This window comes from Anolis carolinensis, chromosome 3, assembly GCF_035594765.1.
Source record: "Anolis carolinensis isolate JA03-04 chromosome 3, rAnoCar3.1.pri, whole genome shotgun sequence".
NCBI lineage: Eukaryota > Metazoa > Chordata > Lepidosauria > Squamata > Dactyloidae > Anolis > Anolis carolinensis.
Genome location: NC_085843.1, coordinates 273,245,135 through 273,267,131, shown reverse-complemented (window position 1 = coordinate 273,267,131; position 21,997 = coordinate 273,245,135). Strand labels below are relative to the sequence as shown.

At 40.3% G+C, this 21,997-nt stretch overlaps 1 protein-coding gene across 7 annotated transcripts in view; it reads left to right on the top strand.

The window, feature by feature from the left end:
* Nucleotides 1-7,337: 7,337 nt before the first annotated feature.
* Nucleotides 7,338-21,997, top strand: part of tbl1xr1 (TBL1X/Y related 1) — a 186,964-nt gene continuing 172,304 nt past the window's right edge. For 4 of the 7 annotated variants that reach the window (XM_008106001.3, XM_062976775.1, XM_062976772.1 and 1 more), the window contains exon 1: nt 8,309-8,968. The gene's annotated coding sequence lies outside the window, so the exon portion shown is untranslated. Of the gene's footprint in view, nt 8,156-8,308; nt 8,969-21,997 lie in introns of those variants that run through there. The other 3 variants (XM_062976773.1, XM_062976774.1, XM_062976777.1) reach the window with 2 other exon arrangements.

The following is a 21,997-nucleotide window of genomic DNA, read 5'->3' as shown; positions in this document are numbered from 1 at the left end:
ATGCTAAACCAGCTCATCTCCTTTTTTAGTTGTACAGTTGGTTCTCCATATCTACAGGCTTCAAACATCCATGGATAAAAAAATATTAGGAAAAAATACAAAAACAAATCTTGATTTTTCTTGCATGCTGAGCATTACATAGATGTGTAGACTTGCCCTGCTTTAGCATCCCACCATTTTGCAGATCCTCAGGCTCTCTCTAGCACTTAAGAGCTCTTTGCCTTTTTATATACCATTTATTACATCATTGCATATAATGGAGCCTGAGCATCTGTGGATTTTGGTATCCTCAGGGACCAAACATTAACAGGTACAGATGGGCCACTACATATAATTTCAGTTATATCTTCAACTGAGTAAGCCATGTCCTGCATTCTGCTTACATCCAACCCCAAACTTTCCATTGTTCCCTGTGTTGTTTGCAATATTTTCATTCATCCATGAGTGTTGTGTTCCATTCCTTAGACAGCTATATTTAGCAGAAGAATGTTTACGTTGGAGAGGCGTGCCTTTGCAGTAGCCAGTAACTGCAATTGGAGAAGATACTGCACAGTTTCCACAATAGCAACACAATCCAACTTTATCATCCCTGAAAATTAAACCAAACTGTGTTTTTAATGAAGATGAGAAAACATGACAAGAGTCACTTCTACACAGGGCACTTAAATTGCAATAATTGCATTGCTTTTGCAAACTTGCAGTATTAAGCATCTGGTTGAATAGCTGATTCCTGTGGCCAACTCGGGAGTAAACATCATTCAAAAAAGTCTGCTGCAACATATGAAAAGCTTCCTCTTTGTGTCTTCTTCCTCTAATCTCTACATGTTCAGTACAGGGGGTGAGGAGAAGATTTGACGGCAGGGCTTTTCCTCTTTATTTCATCCCCATAATGCTATTTTTTAAAAATAATAATAATAATTCTGCTTCTCAATCAGATAAAGAAAAACAAAAACAAATGATGACTGCTAGCAAACAATTAAGTCATGCTGAGCAGAAAGCAATAAAACAATGCTGTAAAGAGGAATTGCCCCATTTAAGATGTGGTAGCCCCGCTAATGTTTTAACTGTGTGCATGGGAAAAACTTCTATGCAGCAAACGTATACACCAAGGTTCTTTCAGACTTTGGTTGAATATGCATAGCGAGGAAAGTCAGTGGCTGTGAGCAGCTGCAGGTCTGCCCCATACACATCCAATATAACATGCAAAAAGGGTTCCCAATACAATTGGCCAATTGTACTGATGAGAAATACATGTTTCTTTGGAGGTGGAGCTAGTCATTGTAGGGACAAAGTCTGTTTGCTCTTTCAAACAGACAAACAATCCTCTGGTTCACTGGGAGATGATTTTTTTATTTCTAGGAAAAGTGGGCGAAGGGGAAAACACATTATAAAAGGAAAAATGCACATGAAATACAATGGATTCAAATTTTAAGAAACGATCCAATTTAAGTGTTAGACAAAACTCATTAGAGCAGTTTGACAGTCCATTTCATGGTCTCAAAGGGTGGTGGATTCTGATAAAGAGATCTTTAAACAGAGCTTAGATGGACATCTTTCAGATATATTTTAGTTGTGTTCCTGTGTGACAGAGGTTTGGACTAGATGGCCTTTGAGGTCCCTCTGACTCTATGATTCTATATATACAGAAATATTGTGTTTATTTCTTGCAGTGAGGCCACAACCTCAAGAGGTATCTCTGTGTGCCAAGAGAAGGCTTTGAACAAGTCCTTTAAAAAAAGATCATTACAAGGCTTAATTGTTACAAATGGGTATCAGTATTACAGAGCAAATTCCAGAACAGCAGCTGGTGATAAGAATCCTGTCCTACCAGATACCTGTGCTTTCCTAGTAGCTGAAAGCCACTGGCATTTGAGCTTGAGACGCACAATGTACCCAGTGTCTGAAAGTAAATAACTGTTCTCTGTGTGTGCAGAGGAGGTGGAGGAGGAAGAAAGTTAAAGGCAAATAGATAGGGCTGACCCAGTTGCACAATCAACCCAGATGCTCGCTTGGGCTAGGAAATAGATAGGTAAGTAGATAGATAGGGTTGTCAATTACCTTATGTAAATATGTGTAAGTCTAGAAATTTTAGTCAAAAAAAATCAACCTACCAAAATGGGTCAACTTATCCATGGGTCAACCTATCCATGGGTCAAGGTAAGTACTAGTAGTCCCCAAGTTACTAACATCCTACATACAAGTGACTCATAGTTACAAACAGGTGAGACATCAGGAAATGATGGGAAGGGAAATTCACTCCTGAAAGCTATTATCATGGGGAAAAGGCCACATAAGGCTGCCATTTACCGTGCACCCTTCCACATGAAAACTGCTTCATAGTATAGATTGAATATTGTGGATCCAAAATGCTTGGGGCCAGAAGTGTTTTGCATTTTGAATTTTGGAATAACCGCATCTTCACACGGAATACAATCCCTGTATCAAACAGGACAGGTAATAAAATGGGAGGTTCCATCTAAATATTAGTAAGAACTTACCGTATTTACTGCATAGAATCATAGAATAATAGGGTTGGAAGAGATCACATGGGCCATCTAGTTCAACGCCCTATAGAGAGTGATATTCTCTCTGGATGTCTTTAAATAGAAACTGGATTACCATTTACTTGTGTACTTCCTTTACATGCCAGAGTGTTGCGTATCCAGCTCTATGATTTATTATGGCTGTGCCACCATAGTGCTGCTGGGGGGATTATGCACCTATCTGGCAGTGTGCAAGAAAATTGTGTGTAACAGGAGTGAATTTCTCTCCTGGAAGCCAATTTTATGCTGTGAAGGCCTCTAGGGGCTGAATAGGCTACTTCCCCCCAAAATTAAAACCAGAAATCGACAGAATTCCAATTTTGGGGTCCTTTCACACTGTAGAATTATAGCTTTGCAAGTCCATTCTAACTGCTTGTGCTGCATTCTTTGAAATTCTGGCATTTTTACTTAGATGAAGCACTTGAGTTCTTGGACTGAAAATTTCAATTATAGTAGAGTCTCACTTATCCAACATAAACGGGCCGACAGAACGTTGGATAAGCGAAAATGTTGGACAATAAGGAAGGATTAAGGAAAAGCCTATTAAACGTCAAATTACGTTATTATTTTACAAATTAATCACCCAAACATCACGTTTTACAACAAATCGACAGAAAAAATAGTCCAAAAGACGGTAATGTTATGTAGTAATTGCTGTATGAATTTAGCACCAAAACATTGCAGCAATATATTGAAAACATTGTTTTAAAAAACACTGGCTAGTGGCTACTAACAAATTGACTACAAATAAAGATAGAATTGCCTAAAACGAATTTACAGTAGCAACATTGTTGGAAATTAAATCCATAAAAAATTCAATCCTTGCTGCCTAGAGAAACAGCTGTGGATCGGGGTGGGAGGCAAACTGCATTGGATAATCCAGAATGTAGGATAAGCAAATGTTGGATAAGTGAGATTCTACTGTACTCTTCTCTAAAAGGCAAAACCAAGGATTACAGAGAATTGATCCAGGGCAGTTAAAGTGGAATAATAGTGCTATAATTATGCAATGTGAAGCTGATCTTTTATTATTATTATTTTAAAAAAGCAAACAAACTGGTATTTTCAAAAGTTAAGTATTTCAGCCAGTTGTTAAGTGGAAAACTACTGCTTCTGGAGACTTCCAGGAGAGGAAATGTGTCCTTGCCACAAAAAGGGCAGTCTGTGGGAGGGAACGTAAAGCCACAGAAGCAGCTGGGGGCAAATCAAGCCCTGGACCTCACTCTGGCCATCCTGGTGGACAATTATCAGCAGAACTTTGATCATCTGGTGGAGAGCTTTACAGTTGAAAAAAAGAGTCCCTTCTGTCACTGCTGTGTCTAACGTGCCCCACACTCCACTGTTGCTTTGATGCTGTGCTTTCTTGACTATTCAGGACAATCCACAATAGGCCACACCGAACTATACCCCACTTCTCCTGTGGTTCTTTCTTTTTAAATTAGCTTTCTAAACCTGCATTTTGCAGAGTGGTGTGTCTTTCCTGTTAGTCCATGTTTCTTTATCCTCTTTTGCCCCGCAACATGCTCTGTTGTAGGATTTTTCCCCTTTTAGTACATTTCATTTGAATTGTGCAGAACACCAAATGACTTGATCTGCTTAATGCAATTTCCTGGTTCTCTTGTGTTCTCTCTCTCTCTCTTGCTCAGAGGAAGAGGGCTCCCTTCCCCCATGAAGTGTTTTTTCCACTCTGAATGCTATGCTGCTGGCTTGAATGTTGCAATAAGAACTTCAAACAATGCCTTGTTCTGGTCATTGCACATCACTGGCTTCGTGTTTTTGAGACTGCACTGTTTTATTTTATTTTTTGCACTTCTTTATATTTCGTTGTCTCTTTCACTCCCACCACACTGATCTATTATTAGGCCTACATTAAACCAATGCAGATTTGAGGCTGGTATAGGGACTGTGCCTTTCTCTCTTATTACTTACTTAACAGCACTGCTTCTTTTACTGCCCCCTTTTTTTGTGTTTCATCTGCTTTATCTATCTGATCCACTTTTGCTCACTAACCAACCACTGTTTGAAAATATGCAAAAAAGAATTACAAAAACCAAGTCCTATTTTTTTTCCATTTTGTATAGGGAACACCATTTTACCGCATCATTATATATAATGGTACTTGAGCATTCCTCTTGCGCAGAACACATCATGTGACGTGCGGGGCTTGACGAATCCAAGGCTGGAGTTAAATTTGCTGGAAGAAACATTAACAACCTTAGGTATGCAGATGATACCACTCTGATGGTTGAAAGCGAGGAGGAGCTGAGGAGCCTTATCACCAAGGTGAAAGAAGAAAGTGCAAAAGCTAGGCTGCAGTTAAACATCAAGAAAACCAAGATTATGGCAACCAGACTGATTGATACCTGGCAAATAGAGGGAGAAAATGTGGAGGCAGTGACAGACTTTATATTTCTAGGCGCGAAGATCACTGCAGATGCAGACTGCAGCCAGGAAATCAGAAGACATCTACTTCTTGGGAGGAGAGCAATGGCCAACCTCGATAAAATAGTGAAAAGCAGAGACAACACACTATGCGGAGATATCCGCATAGTTAAAGCAATGGTATTCCCTGTAGTAAACTATGGCTGGGAGAGCTGGACCATAAGGAAGTTTGGTGCTGGAGGAAAATCCTAAGAGTGTCTTGGACTGCAAGAAGATCCAACCAGTCCATCCTCCAGGAAATAATGCCCAACTACTCACTGGAGGGAAGGATATTAGAGGCAAAGATTTTGGCCACATCATGAGAAGACAGGAAAGCTTGGAGAAGATCATGATGCTGGGGAAAATGGAAGGAAAAAGGAAGAGAGGCTGACTAAGGGCAAGGTGGATGGACGGTATCCTTGAAGTGACTGGCTTGACCTTGAAGGAACTGGGGGCGGCGACGGCCAACAGGGAACTCTGGCATGGACATGGTCCATGAGATCACAAAGAGTCGGAAACGACTGAGTGAATGAAGAAGGAGTGCATCCATGGATTTTGGTATCCATACAAATCCAAGTGGACACCAAAGGCCCATGGTACCAAAAACTAATAGGGAAAGAACACTATAACAGGGCAAATGTGGGCTTTTCTAACAAATGATGTCACGTATGTCCCAATTCTGTCTCCCACTTCAGGAATGTCTTTCTCATATTGCAAGTAGGTGTTTCCCATTTTTGAAAAAGGGATATTTTTGCTTTCCCAGACCCCAAAAAATCTTCACGTGAGACCCCAAAGAGACATCGCATTTTCCTTCTTCCAGGTGTAACAACACCCTTTGGGTCCCTATAAAACGTATAGCAATGTATTATACAGAGACAGAATCTGGGCTATTTCAGTATGAACCCCCATATCTGTAGCAGAAACATTTCTGGACTGTGCGTGGATATGTGAAATCGTAGATAATTGCAAACTCCACTTAAATGAAGGAATTCTGAATTATACCATTGTGTTCTGTTGGAGGACCTAGAAAATGGTAAGGTGGATAAATAAAGACCACTAGCATTGAAGCAATGCTTCTACGCCATCAACTCCGCTGGACTGGCCACGTTGTCCGAATGCCCAGTCACCATCTCCCAAAGCAGTTACTATACTCCCAACTCAAGAACGGAAAATGGAATGTTGGTGGACAGGAAAAGAGATTTCAAGATGGGCTTAACACTGACCTTAAAAACTGTGGCATAGACAGCGAGAATTGGGAAGCCCTAGTCCTTGAGTGCTCTAGCTGGAGGTCAGCTGTGACCATCAGTGCTGTGGAATTCAAAGAGGGTGTAAGCGAGAAATGTGCTGAAGGGAAGGCACGTTAAGCCAACCCTAACTGGGACCACATTCTACCTGGAAACCTGTCCTCAATGTGGACAAACATGTGGCTCAAGAAAAGGGCTCTACAGTCACCTACGAAACCACCACCAAGACACTATACTTGGAAGGCCATCATACTCAGGAAAAAAAAGGATCTCCTAAGTAAGTAAATTGGGAGGACCTAGAAAAGGGTTAGGTGGATAAATATGTACTAGCCCTATGGATTTGGGGCCATATTGTACTGTATAGATAAAGGTAAAGGTTTCCCCTGACATTAAGTCTAGTCATGTCTGACTCTGGGGTGTGGCGCTAATCTCCATTTCTAAGCTAAAGAACCGGTGCTCTCCATAGACGCCTCCAAGGTCATGTGGCCGGCATGACTGCATGGAGCATCGTTAACTTCCCACCAGAGCGGTACCTATTGATCTACTCAAATTTGCATGTTTTCAAACTGCTAGGTTGGCAGAAGCTGGGGCTAACAGTGGGAGCTCAGCCCGCTCCTCGAATTTGAACCGCCAACCTTTCGGACAGCAAGTTCAGCAGCTCAGCCGTTTAATCCGCTGCATTACTGAAGGCTCCATTGTACATTTATAAAAATTCTAGAAGAATGAGAAGAGTAATATTCCCATGCCCTTTCCTGCTTTACAGGCCTCAAAGGACACTCTCCCCTCCACCCTGCATTTTCCTGTTTTCTGAGAGTGCCTGATAGTGCTGCTGATCTTCTCCCACTTCCCTGCTCTTGAATCTTTGGGGAGGGGGAAGGGAATGTGAGTTTGGGTGCCTGCGAGCGACCACAACGCATATTGAATTTTCCACAACACAAACACCAAAACAACCCGGCCACCCATTTTCTTGCAAGGGCTTCCCTTCCTCCTCCCCTTCCTGCCCTTGCATTTTGCAAACTGTGTGTTATTATAACCCTTTTTTTCTTTGCATTCCTCTCCAACCACACCTTTTTATTTTATATTTGTACAGACCTGGAAACCTCCTCCGCTTCCCCCCAAAATATGCCTGCCTTTATCCTCTCTACACCTTCTCCTGCATGGCTTTTTTTGTTTTGTTTTTGCATGCCATCTGGTTTGTTTTTGCAAGAAGCAAGCAGGCAAGCAAGCAAAGAAGCAACCAGGCCTGCCTCTCTCCTCCCTTCCCTCTCGTCTATCCTGCTGTATGTGTGCATGTGTGCATATGTGGTGTGTGTGTGTGTGTGTGTGTGAGCTTCTCTTTTTCTCTCTCTGCTCATTTCTGTCTGGCTGGCCACCTTCCTCTCTCTCTCCCTCTCTCCCCAATGCTGAGTGTCTGCGAGCCGTTGGCTGCTCTGAACCGTTTTGGCTCCTTCCCTTAGTAACAGCTTTAACATTCTGCCTCAATTCCTCTTCAATCTAAATCACACACACACTCACATACAGACACAGAGATTACTTTTTTTTATTACCCTCCTCCTCCTTCCTCGGGACTTAATCTGTAATCTCTCCCCTCCTCCTCCTTTTCCTCCTCCTCCTCCCAGCAACCTTTCTGGCACCCCCTCTTGATTTTATTTTATTTTTTTCTAAAATCCCCACCCCCAACACTTACACACACACAGAGGCTTGGGATATAATTGAATACCTTGCATTCTTGGTGACGATTTGTGGTTCTTTCCCCTCCCTTCCCCCCTTCCCCATTATTATTCCTACTATTATTATTATTTTCTTGGGTTTGCAACTCCCACTTGCAAAAAAAGAAATTGCTGCATGGTAATAGACCCATCTATGGTTTCCTTTTTTTCCCTCCTCCGTTGCAAAAAAATTAAAGGAGGAGGGGGTGAGAATAGACAGCGAGGCATCCATTGCAAGGTAAGAAAACATCCAAAAAAAATAAAAATGTCAAAAGAAGACAGGGTTGTGCGTTATGCCTTGGTGGAAACAAGAAAGACATTTGGAAACATTGGGAGCGCAATGATTTGTTTGGTTTGGTGGGGGGCTGGGGTCGCATTAAAAAGGGGGATTTGATGGGGGTTATGTTGGGATAGCGTGTGTTTTTTTGGGGGATATCAAAGGGGTGGTGGATATTGGCCTGTGTTTGCATGAGAATTAAGGAGAGGAAGGGAAGTGGGGGATGGAGCGCCTCTGGCACAGGGATGGATTTCTCCACTCGGCCTCTCCTCCCTTCCCTTGAAAGTGGGGGTGCCTTTCCCCTTTCTTCCTCCCCCTCCCCTTCGGTTTCTTATCTGTAATGTTTTGGAGGTTCCCCCCCTCCTTTAAACCCCTCCCCCTCAGCCTCTGACCCCTTTATTTTCTTTTTAAAAAAGAAAATGGTGGAGTTGGGGGAGGGAAAGTAAGTGCCTTTGGAGAGGCGAAAAAGGGATTTGCGCAAATAAATGCAACCCAGCAGCCATGATGAAGAAGCCAGCTGGTTGGAGAGCCTATTTTTAGACCGATTTGGTGGTGAGGGTGTCTGTGTGTGTATCCGTGTATGTGTGTGTGTGTAAAGAAAAGGCGACGACTTCTTTCCAGGCACAACATACAGAGGTGTGTGTATTTTGAATGTCCTGCGCCTTGGGAAGGAAAACGCACACACAGAGGCGCACGGCGGGGCACCTCCATGTCTCCATAAATTTCGTTCCGAAGTGGGTGTTTTTCTCCATCTGGGAATGTATTTTTAAAAAGGTCAGTAAGGTGTTTTTTCCCCCAGTGTTTTTTTTTAAGGCTGGAGGGGGGGAAGGGAAGGGAAAGTTTGATTTCGGCGGGGGTTGTGTCTTTAAAGCTGTGTTTGCAAAGAGCGTTGGGGGAAGGGAGGAAATGGCTGGGTGGCTGAACTCAGGCTGGGGTGGAGGAGGGGAAGCGCCGAGCTGGGCTTATTTTTGCGCTGTATTCTTTGAAAAAGGCCTGCATTGTAAATATATTTATGCCTAAAGATAGCCTGAGTGGTTGGTTTTGGGTCTGGTTTGGCTTGATTTCCCAAAAAGACAACATTGCAGCCCCTGGAGACTTTTGAAGTTGGAGGTGTCTTTGGAAAGAAATGCGAAAAGCACCAGAATTGTTATGGAAGAGTTTCTTGTGAAGTTCTGCCGGCCTTAAAGATTGGACAGCCTACATACCTACATGTGTGTGTGTATATATATATATGTGTGTGTGTATATATATATATGTGTGTGTGTGTGTGTGTGTGTGTATAAATATACTTTATGTATATATTATAGGTTATGCTTTTTAAATTTGGAAAGAAATGTGAAAAGCACCATAATTGTTATGGAAGTTTCTTGTGAAGTTCTGCTAGCCTTAAAAATTGGGCAGCCTACACACCTAGGGGTGTGTGTGTGTGTGTGTGTGTATAAATATATGTGTGTGTATGTGTGTATGTACAGGTTATGCTCTTTAAATTTGGAAAGAAATGTGAAAAACACCAGAATTGTTATGGAAGAGTTTCTTGTGAAGTTCTGCTGGCCTTAAAAAAAGTACAACCTACACACCTACATATGTGGATGTATATTATGTGTGTGTGTATGTGTGTATGTGTAGATTATGTTCCTTAAATCGGAAAGAAATACAAAAAGCACCAGAACTGTTATGGAAGAGTTTCTTGTGAAGTTCTGCTGGCCTTAAAAAAAAAGTACAACCTACACACCTACATATGTGGATGTATATTGTGTGTGTATGTGTAGATTATGTTCCTTAAATTTGGAAAGAAATACAAAAAGCACCAGAATTGTTATGAAAGAGTTTCTTGTGAAGTTCTGCTGGCCTTAAAAAATTGTACAACCTACACACCTACATATGTGGGTGTATATATATGTATAGATTATGCCCCTTGTATTTAGAAATCTTGCTGTTCAGAGAGTCCCTGTCCACGTGTAAAAAGTCTGAAATGTCAGACAACACCCTGTAAATGGTGGTATTTTTTTCCTCCTTTAGAAGTGTTGTGTTGTTGTTATCTTGCAGATTTAGAACTTGAGGGAGGTAACTTCAGACCTAGACATGGTTATCTTATGCCAGCACTGATAAAACATTCATTTTATTATTCTTCCACAACGTGGAGCAAAAGTATAAATTAAAGATGGCTCAGGAGGAGGAGATTGGTAGATGACTTTTGAAGTGAAGAAAGGCCGAAATAATAATAATAATAATAATAGTAGTAGTAGTAAAATCCTACTGTGGATATTCTAAAGAAAGAAAAGATTAAAAAACAAGCAGAGAAGTTTGGTCAAGAGATGAACTCTTTTAATGGTGTCCCTGTATTGCCTGGTTCCTGACTCTGCCATGTGCCTTACTTCCTCATTATTACTAATGTTGCATGTCTGTGTGAGTGCTGCTTGGTAGAGGAAGTTCGCACGAGTTTATGTAAGAACCACACAATTCTCATTTTCTTTTTAAACTAGGTAAAGGGTAAGTAGGGAGAGAAGCAGACTTAAACCTTGAATTGTTCACTTCTCCTCCCAGCCTCAACTTATGACTTGCATTCATGGTGTGTTGTAATAATATAAATGAGGATCCCACAAAGCATGTGGTTGGGAAGGAGTGTCTGTCCACGTTGTATTGGAGACATCTGTCTCAGCTTTCAAGGGTGGAAGGCCAACTATATAGGATTTCCACTTGTACATTTGGATTTTTTAGTGTATTTTTTGACCAAGGTCTCATGCTTTGTGGCCTTTGTGGTTTACATAGTCTCTGTTTTTTTTTTTTTAACTCAGGCTTCCTGCAGGACTTAAGGTCTGACCATGTGAGCAGTGTAAATACAGTAAGGGGCTGGTATAAAGGATCTGTGCCCCCCTCCCAGTTATTTATTTAGAACTGTCATCATCCTTCACTATTGGCCATGCTGGCCAGGGCTCATGGGAATCACAGTGAGGAGGATCCCAGGTCTGCCCTTTCCCTGCTAATGGGAAAGTCCCAGTGAACTGGTGAACTTCTAAGAAACAGAAGATTGTGTTGCTAATGCCACAATAGTGCAAATGCTTCTCGGATGGACTGTTTACATAAATGTCCGTTAGCTGAGCAAGTCTTATAATGGTGGGGCTTGCCGTATGGTTTGTTTAAATTGTTGACAGCTCGGAAAATTGGAGAAGTGTTAGTTAGAAGTTTGTATTCTTGAAAACAGAGGCCATGTTAGTATTGTGTTCTCGACACTAGTGATACTATATGATTGTAATATATGGGGTAGTCTGACTTGACTTTATCTGGACATATTGACAAACAGGTTAATGTTGCAGTATATTAGGATTTTGTTATTAACTTAAATTTAGAATTCAATGGGATAAATTCTTGAAGAGGAGGGGGCGACCACATGCATCCTGGACCCCTGCTCATCCTGGCTGATAAAGGAAGCCAGAGGGGGTTTGGCAGAGTGGGTAAGGGTGGTGGTTAATGCCTCCTTACAAGAAGGCAAGATTCCAGCGGTCCTAAAGGAGGCCATTATAAAACTGCTGTTGAAAACACCTTCACTTGACCCCACTCAGTTGAACAACTTTAGGCCAGTCTTGGAACGTGTGATGGCCTCGCAACTCCAGGTGTTCTTGGAAGAAACTGACTATCTGGACTTGAGTCAGTCTGGCTTTAGGCCAGGACATGGAACTGAAACAGCCTTGGTCTCCTTAGTGTATGATCTGCATAGTGAACTCGACAGAGAGTGCATCCCTGTTGGTTCTTTTAGATCTCTCGGCGGCCTTCGATACCATAGACCACAGTATTCTTCTGAGATGCCTTGCGGGAATGGGGCTTGGAGGCACTGTTCTGCTGTGTCTCCAGTCCTTCCTAGAGGGTTGATTTCAGAAGGTGTTGTTACGGGACACTTGCTCAGCCGTGCAACCATTGACTTGCGGGGTCCCGCAGGGCTCAGTATTGTCCCCCATGTTGTTTAATATCTACATGAAGCTGCTAGGGAAGATCATCCGGAGTTTTGGATTTCGATCCCATCTGTATGCAGATGATGTCCAACTGTATCACTCCTTTCCTCTGCAGCTAAGGAGGCTGTTCAGGTCCTGAACTTGTGCTTGGCGACTGTGATGGTCTGGGTGAGGGCGAGCAAATTGAAATTGAATCCAGACAAGATGGAGGTACTCCTGGTCAGTCGTAAGGCTGAACACAGTATAGAGTTACAGCCTGTGTTGGACAGGGTTATATCCCCCTGAAGACACAGGTTCGCAGATTGGGAGTTCTCCTGGATTCATCGCTGAGCCTGGAATCCCAGGTTTTGGCAGTGCCTAGGACAGCATTCGCAGAATTAAAACGCCCGTACCTTGAGAAGCCAGACTTGGAGGCGGTGACCCATGCTCTTGTTACATTTTGAATAGACTACTGCAATGTGCTCTACGTGGGGCTGTTTCTGAAAATTATCCAGAAGTTCCATGTAGCCCAATGGGCGGCAGCCAGATTTCTTACTGTAGCGGTGTACAGGGAGAATACAACTCGCCTGTTAAGTCAGCTCCACTGGCTGCCAGTTTGCAACTGGGCACAATCAAAGTGTTGGCTTTGACCTATAACACCCTAAACGGTTGTGGTTCAACTTATCTGTCCGAATATATCTCCCTTTATGAGCCTACTCATTATGAGCAGCTTTAAGATCTGCTGGGGAGGCCCTGCTCTCAGTCCCACCCCTGTCGCAAGTGCGACTGGTGGGGATGAGAGACAGGGCTTTCTCAGTGATGGCCCCTTGGCTGTGGAACTCTCTCTCCAGTGACGTCAGACTGGCCCCATCCTTCTTTGTCTTCAGGAAAAAGCTAAAGACTTGGCTTTGTGCAGAGGTGTTTGGAGAGTAAAGTAATACGGAATTCAACCTCAGTCTAGCAGTTTGAATAATGACTATGAGAAAATCAAGAAGTATGGAAATCAAGATATGTTTCTAATCTGTTTTATTGCATTTATATGTTTCAGCTGTTTATATGTTTTAACTGTTTTACAATTTGATATGGTATGTTTATTGTTGTATATGACGCGCGGTATTGAATTTTTGCCGTAGTTTGTAAGCAGCTCTGAGTCACCTTTGGGGTGAGATGGGCGGGGTATAAATAGAGCAAATAAATAAATAAATTTAGTTGGTCTTCCATTTATTGGAAGAAAAATACACTTTGGATCTTCTTATTCTTTATTCCAAAAACTGACATAATAAATTTGGTTGTACACAAAGGTTGTTTGTTATTGCAAAACTGTTCATGTTTGCCATTAGCGACTTGTCTTTGCAAATTTCTGTGTGACCACTGCTTCTATATTAGTAGAACGGGCTCATTTTTTTAACGTTCTAATGATTCAACATAGAAGGTTCATGACTTATAAAATGAATTATTTTTTCAACATAACCTCCAGTAGTGTTGCAGAGTTCACTACAAGAAGATATGTTGATAGGCACTAGTGTTTAGGCCTTTTCTGCTTCTTCTCACGCCCATCAGTAGAAGAACGACTTTTCTGTACTATTATCCAATTCACCTTGGAAGTATGATGGAATATGAAACCACATGGGCAGGGCTGATAGTGTGGGAACAAGGCATGCAATATATGTCAGCCCTTACGTAGTTGGTAGTAATGTTCATATGCAACATGTCTGTGACTCAGGACTGTTCTGTGTGGAAATGTTCCTGCAAAATTGGTCATGTGATTAACAGAGGGCTTCAGTAGTTTTTACAACAATTTATTGGACCAGTTTATGGAGTCTTCCTTTTTCTGGCTGTTAGCTATGGTACTATATTTGAATTTCCATGCTGAGGAATATGCCTTTAAATATAACAGGACTGGGGAATGTGTGGACCTCCAGAAATGGTTGGATTGCTGCTTACACCAATTTTGGACATTTGAAATACTAAGTCCTTGAAAGTGGAGATACAATAGGAGATGAGGGAGTGTCATCATACTTAGGCATATTTTTTTTCCACGTCAGGAGCGACTTGGGAAACTGCAAGTCGCTTCTGGAATGAGAGAATTGGCTGTCTGCAAGGACGTTGCCCAGGGGACTCCCGGATGTTTTTACTCAGGCATATTACTGTTGGAAACAAAATGCTAGATGAAATTGTTCTTGCTCTGTTTAAAAATGTTACCATATTTGTAGATATTTGTTTGCTTTATTAAAACTAAAGCAAGGTAGAACACTTCTTCCTGTAAAAAAAATCTTTATTGGAAAGATAATGCAAAAAAAAAAAAGCAATTGTATATGTGTCATTGTATTTGGCCCCTTCTGTGGTTTGTGTGTGTGAAATTATCCATATCCCCTGGTTATGTGTGATTTTGGAGGCTACTCAATGTACTTTTGGCCTTACCACAACTGAGCATGTGTGTTTGTTTTCCCATCTTTTAATGACATGAGTTATACAAGTGTAAGGCTATACCCATAAAAGTGGAAGACACACACACATACTTTTCCAACTTGGGAATGGATGGCAGGCCTCCCAAATGATTATTGAGAACACCTGGAATGTGTTTAGCATTTCCTTCTTAAGGGTAGATAGAGGTGAAGGAAGTATTAGCACGATTTGTTTTGGCAGTGATTTGGGTTTCGGAAAGGTGTCTTGAGGCCTAATACGACACTCACATGGATACATGGGTTTCTCTATGGTGAAAAAATGCAGGATGATGGGGAGCTCTTTGAATGTACAGTATTTGCAATGTTTGTGGGTTTCTTCAAACAATGGGCTAAGGGTACATTTGGAAAGAGAAGCTATAAAGAAGCCAAAAGAGTCTTCCATTTGGTGATATGGAAGTATTCCACAATTCCTTTAATGTTTTCAGTTATAAATGTTAACAGCAAAAGTGTCTACCTTTGTAATCGTTCCAGCAGTTGCCATAAGGACACTTGGTGGGATCTGTAAAATAAACATTGCAAAATCAGGCTAACGAGAATTGGTTAAAAGTTCAGAACTTTGTGTGTTAGACTGATTAAAATAACTCAAGGCAGTATGCAGCTTGAAATGTATTTCACACCTAAAGTGGGGTATAGGTTCATTACCATTTTAAAACTAGGAATAGTTTTAAGTGGGATATAGGCCAATATTGGCATATCTGAAAGGCTTGCTATTAAGTTTTACCTACAGTGGTGATATTCTTTCTGTGAGGACCTTATACACACTGTTTATCAGAATATTTTCTCTCTACCTATTTAGGTTGAACATCACTTTTCTGAAATTCTTGGGATCAGACTTTTTAACATTTTTGTTTTAGAATACATATTTCTATATACATCTTGGAGATGGGACCCATGTCTAAATACAAAATTTATGTTTTATACATTACATACCATATACATAGCCAGAAAGTAATTTTAATAATTTTGTGCATGAAACAAAGTTTGTGAACATCAAACCATCAGAACACAAAGATGTCTCTATTTCATCCACCCATGTGGACAGTTTTGGTTTTTGAAGTATTTCAGATTTCAGATAAGAAATGTCCAACCTGTATTATACAGTTAAACGAACCCTCCATTCTTAGGTGTTGCTCATCCTCTAAAATTGGATTTTGTGGCATCCTTATGGTAGCACCAACATTTGTGTGACCGCTTCTCTTAGGGTACTTGCCTTGCCACCTCTTTGTTTCTTAGTCCTCCCTCTCAAATTTTTTGTTCTCTGTTTAGTAGTGAAAACACTTCTGCTTTCTATTTTTTTAAAAATGTTCTAGCAGTCAAATATTAATAGTTTTAATCAGATTATCTTTAATCTGATTTTGTTTGTTCGTTCCCTCTTTTATATCTCACTTGGCTGCTTGCAGAAGGTGATTCATAAGTGTAGCTAATAATAAAATATTGTAATTGCTTACATAGTGTGAAAATAAGGTCAGTGTATGTATAGGAAAAATCCTATATGAGCAAGTGGAAGATTAAACTTGTAGGTATCACTCTGCTGTTCTGAATTTATTTAGTGTAATTGTAAAATGCATATCAATCACCTTTTTCACAGAGGCAGTTGAAGACAGCTTACGTGAGACTACATCATCCAGTAAATATATTAAACACTGTTCAGAGGAAAATACACTGCACTCTTGGTATCTGCTGGGGATTGGTTTCAGGACCCCCTGTGGATACCAATAACCACTAATGCTCAAGTCCAGTTATAACAATGTAGTAGTAAAATGGTATCCCTTATCTAAAGTGGCAAAATTAAGTCTTGCTTTAATCAATGTTTTGTTTTTTGAGTACAGGGGATACAGTTGGAATTTTGTGTGGATATATGAAATGACTATAAGTAGAGAACTTTATTGAAATTGAGGACTTCTAGTCCAAGAATGCATAGAGTTGCATTGGAAGACCTATATAATAAAAGGTGACATAACAACAACAACAACAATAATAAAAATAACAACAACAACTTTATTTTTATACCCCGCCTCCATCTCCCTGAAGGGACTCGGGGCGGCTAACATGGAGCCAAGCCCAGGTAATTACAATAGAACGAAGTAAAATACATACACAACACACATCATCAGCAGGTAAAAATGCATCAAGTTAAAAACACAATTATACACAGCAACATAGTAAAATAACAAAATATTAACAATAGTATAGTAAAACATAACTTAAAAATAAAACGGGAATTAAACGAGAACGAACTAGGCCAAAGTGCGAGGAGTGTATATAATAAACCTGATAGGTGAGGAAGATTGATAAATTGCTGCATTTAATGGAAGACTTGTAAATTCAAATGGGGAAGTTAAATATTGAGAATAACCCTTCTGTTGTCAAAGATAACAGAAACACTGGGTTGCTGTGAGTTTTGGGGGTTCCATGGCCATGTTCCAGAAGCATTTCCTCCCGACGTCCCGCCCACATCCATGACAAGCATCCCCACAGGCCGCAAGATACACTGGCAACTAGGCAAGGGAGGTCCATATTTCTTCCCTCCATCAGACAAGAGTTCTTTCTCCCACCCTGGACCTTCCACAGATATATAAACCTCCCTTGCCTAGTCTCCAGCACACCTCACAACCTCCAAGGATGCCCGCCACAGATGTGGACAAAACATCAGGAGAGAATGCCTCTGGAACATGGCCAAACAGCCCAGAAAACACTCAGCAACCAAATAACCTTTCTCTTGTAATATGTGAGTTTAGCGTAGGAAACATATGCAACTGAAGAACAACCCAGAGTCAGAATGTTCACTTTGATACATACATATGAAATAATATATGTTGAAATACGATAAATACGATGGAGAATAAAACACACTGTAATTTTTAAACTTGGTTATCTTGGTTGTGTTGCAACAGAGGATATATGTTTGCTTTGCCATTCAGTTGAAACATTTTCTAATTCTGTGTACGCAGCACTTTTTTCTGTAGGGGTTCTTTTACCAGTTTACGGTGAAGAAGTCTGTATTGTAGGTGGATTGTGTTGCTTTTAAAGTGTTGGATACAGTAATTTATTTATTCTATCCAGTTTTTTCCCAATTGGGACTCAGTGGTGAACAAACATGTAACAAAAACATTACAGAGCATAAAAATAAGTAAAATCATCAGTATACTAAGAAAGTTTCCGTATCAAGTAGCAGTTCCATGGAATTAATATGACCTTAATGATGTGATTGGACTGCAACTCAGAGCATTTGCCGACATTGGGCTTTTTGGACTTGCAATCCACCACTATTTGGAAGGCTACCTGATTTCCACCTCTGATCCAATTATGATCAATTACCGCCATTTAAAAGTTATATGTAAAGTATATATTGCAATTTTTCTTTCAAAATTCAAGGACTAGATTTTAGTATTTTTGGTGCCATCGTGTTGTGTATATTTCTATTTCTCCTTCTTCAGTCATGTTGAATTCTGTGTCTAACAGGCCTTATTCCTGTAACATCAGTATTTGTTGGGTGTCGGATTTTGGTTGTTGACCTTTTATAGTGCTGAATAAGCATTTCTGATTCTTAGCCTCGAGCACTACGTTTATAGGTTCTTAGGCTTGTATATTTGAGTATGTACCTTTAAGTGGCCTAGGGACATAAATGACTCCATAAATGTCATAGGGGTTTCTTAGGGAAGGACTGTTTGGAGGTGGTCTTAACAGTTCTTCCGCAGAGGGAAGAATCGGTAAGACCCCTTCCAAATAGCCCTTCCCTATAGCCTATATAATCTAGTCACATTGTAAGGACGAATTTGCTGAAATATTTATGATTTATGACTCGTTCCTGAATTTTTGCACAGCTCTACCACCTAGTATACATTGGTGGTCTCCCATACAAGTACTAAGCAAAGTTTACCTTGTTTAGCTTCCAAGATCAAATAGGATCTGGTGATCTTAGGATTTTGTGGTGACTTGTGATGAGACTGGATTATAAGAGGTTTTTTGGAAATGCCTGTTAAGTAAGTGTAGTGGCTAGCCCCAGAATTTTGAGGTAATTGGTTAAAATATTTACTGTTTTAATTCTCTGTGTCTTTGTACAACATTATTTTGGTCAGTAGTAAAGCTACTGTGCACCCCTTCTGTGAGCACTTGGGATTGTTACTGTAATGAAGTCAGATGCCATCAAATCACAAGGGAGCAGGGTAAGGGGTGTTGTACAAAATTGCCTGTTGTTGTATGGCATCCCCATCAATTTCATAGGGTTTTCTTAAGCAAGGAACAGTCTGAGATGGTTTTGCTACTTCCTTCCTCTGAAATAAAGCCTACAGCACCCAAACTTCTTTGATGGTCTCCCATCCAATCATTAACCAGTGGTGAATCTGCATAGATTAAGATCAAAGAGGATCTGGTGCCATTAGGGTTTGCGGACAGCTACTTAGAATAAATTAGTTTATAATAAATAACTGTTTTTAGTGGATACCCCCTGAATTTTAAAGTAATTGTTTAAAATAGCAAGACACTTGTAATATAATTCATTTGGGGAATGATAACTAAGGTCTGTGTTACAGTTGTAGCTGTAGTGATAGTAAAACCACGAAGTTAAAAAGTTTTATACATAAGAGAAGTTGTGGCTTCCTTGAATGTTGAAACTTAGATATCACATGTTATACCTCGTGATGCTGCCTTGAAGTGTTGGCTTGTGGTCTTTTGTTGGGGTGAATTGTCCCAAAAGCCAATGGTTTGTAGCATTCAGAGAAATAAATAAAAGTACATAAAATAAAATTGTATATTTGACATTTGAGAAAGTGTAGAGTTGCATGTAAACATTGTAAATGCAGTGGTAACTAGCTAAAGTATATGTGCCATAGAACTATACGTAAAATGGATTGGTTTTTTAAATCTTCTACGAAGTTGGCTTTGAGTTATGGCAACTCTTATGAGTTCATCTCATCAGCAACTCTGCTCAGATCTTAAAAACTTATGTCTGTGCCTTCCTTTATTAAATCAATACCTCTCTGAAATGGTGTTCCTCTGATTGCTTTTTCAAATAAAACTGATTAAAAACTTGCCAGTTTCTAGATAGATCCAGTTCAGCAAAATCAACTGGCGCATTGCTTTTGTGGACATCAGATGCATAGATGTATATATTCTGTATTACTAGTGTATAAGTTGACCTCATGTATTAGTTGAGGGCAGGTGGTGGGGGTGGACGGCGGGAAATACGGATTGTAATATGATCTATGAATGATTCTGCAGAGAGGGAAAGGTGGCAATACTGCCTTGGGGCCAGCCACACCAGCCACTGCCACCACGATTTTCTTACTCAGGTTTTCTAAACGTCCAGTGGTGGTGTCATGGCAGAGTAGGGGGCTCGTTGTTGTTGTTTTAGGTTTTCCTAGGAAGGACTAAGCTTTTTCCTTTCACCACTCTATTCAGAGATATTTACATTGCCCCCTGAATAAATCAACCTAAGTTTTGGGGTTGATACTTTGCCTAAAATTACAAAATCTATATACAGTAGAGTCTCACTTACCCAACATAAACGGGCCGGCAGAATTTTGGAAAGCAAATATGTTGGATAATAAGGAGGGATTAAGGAAAAGCCTATTAAACATCAAATTACATTATGATTTTACAAATTAAGCACCAAAACATCATGTTATACAACAAATTTGACAGAAAAAAGTAGTTCAATATGCATTAATGCTATGTAGTAATTACTGTATTTATGAATTTAGCACCACAATATCATGATGTATTGAAACATTGACTACAAAAATGGCTTGGATAATCCAGAACATTGGATAAGCAAGTGTTGGATAAGTGAGACTCTAATGTAAGTGAATACAGTGCACATATGCCCAGCCCACTCCAGGTTTTGCTTAATTTTCAAACATTTGATTCCACCAGTGAGTACCTGCATGCACCTATGATAGTATCGATTGAGTCCTATGTCAAAATTGTTAGCCTTTAAGGTGCCAAGAGATGCTTTGTTTTTATAAAAATAAATTTTAATTAGAAACAGGATCAATTTCTTTAATTATTTTTAGGTAGATGTGATGGATGTAATTTGAAATGATTTCTTTCGGTAAGGAATGATAGACCAGGTCGTATTGAGTGAAATATGCTGGAGTTCCGCATGTTCTGTTTTATCGTTTTAGTAGTCCCTGAGTTGATGCACCCTTTCCATGTTGCACTGGGATGGTATTAAGCTCCTTGTGGTAAGTGCATTCTATTGTAACTACTGCGATAGTAAGCCATTTCCTACATATAATTGAGCTTGCAGACCTATTTCTTTCTTTATAAAGGTTATACATAAGTGTTCCATAAAAGTAATTTGGATGTTATAAATTGGTAGGGCTTGTTTAGTACGGCAAACACGGGACCTGGTTTCCTATGAGTCGCTTCTTCGAAACAGTGATTCCCAAATTCAAACCTCCAAATGCTTGTGGACTTAATCTTGCAGAATACATGGCTAGCATAGCCATTATTTTAGTTCAATATCTGGAAAGTGATAGTGAGTAAGCATAGGACTATAGTTCTTTGGTTTGTGACCAATCTGCCTAGTTGAGTATTTGAATTAACTTCCAGATGGCCTAGAGACATTGTCATCTCTCCTAGTCAGCATAGCTGGTGATGAGATTTTATGGGATATGTAGTCCATTTTTTTTTCAAGGGCCGCATTTGCTGCAGATTAATGCTATCATATATTGATTTTGCTTTAACTGTATGTTTTAGCTTGGCTGACAGTTCAGTGTAAGAATCATCCACGTATGTACTTATTTGGATTTTTAGGAAATTTCATCTGTCTCGCTCAAGGCAGATTGCAATGTAGAAGCTATAGGAAATCAGGCACATAAAATGTGAACTAAAGCCTCATACCAGGCCTGTGCAACTGATGACTCATCAGAGCAAATGCAGTTTGCTGGCTGTGTATAATGGCTTTGCAAATGTACTTGTCTCTGGGTTTTTAAAAAAAAATTCTGACTGCAGGGAAAAGCTTTAACTCCTCTGGGTTATGTTCTTTATGTGTAGAAAGGGTTCATTCTGCATTCATTCTGCAGTATCTCGACACAGGGTTAAAACTTCTGAAGAGCTGTTGTTAGGCCATGTTGACAATGCTGAGCAAGATGAACCATATGAGGGAATTTGTCAGACTGCAGAAATAGGGTGTTATCAAGTGCTAGAAGACTGCAATCAAATTCTGGTGATCTATGTTTGCAAGTAGAATCAGAGTGTGACTACACTAACACTTACAGGTGGAAGGCAGTAGGAAATGAGACTGTGCTACAGGTGGATTGATTCAATTTAGGAAGCCACAACCCTGGGTTTGGAAAACATGAGCTGGGCTGTTGACAACTTGGAGGTCTCTGATTGGTTACCATAAATCAAAGTCAACCTGATGGCAAATAATAACAACAATTGCCTGGTGCAGCAGGTGATTCCTA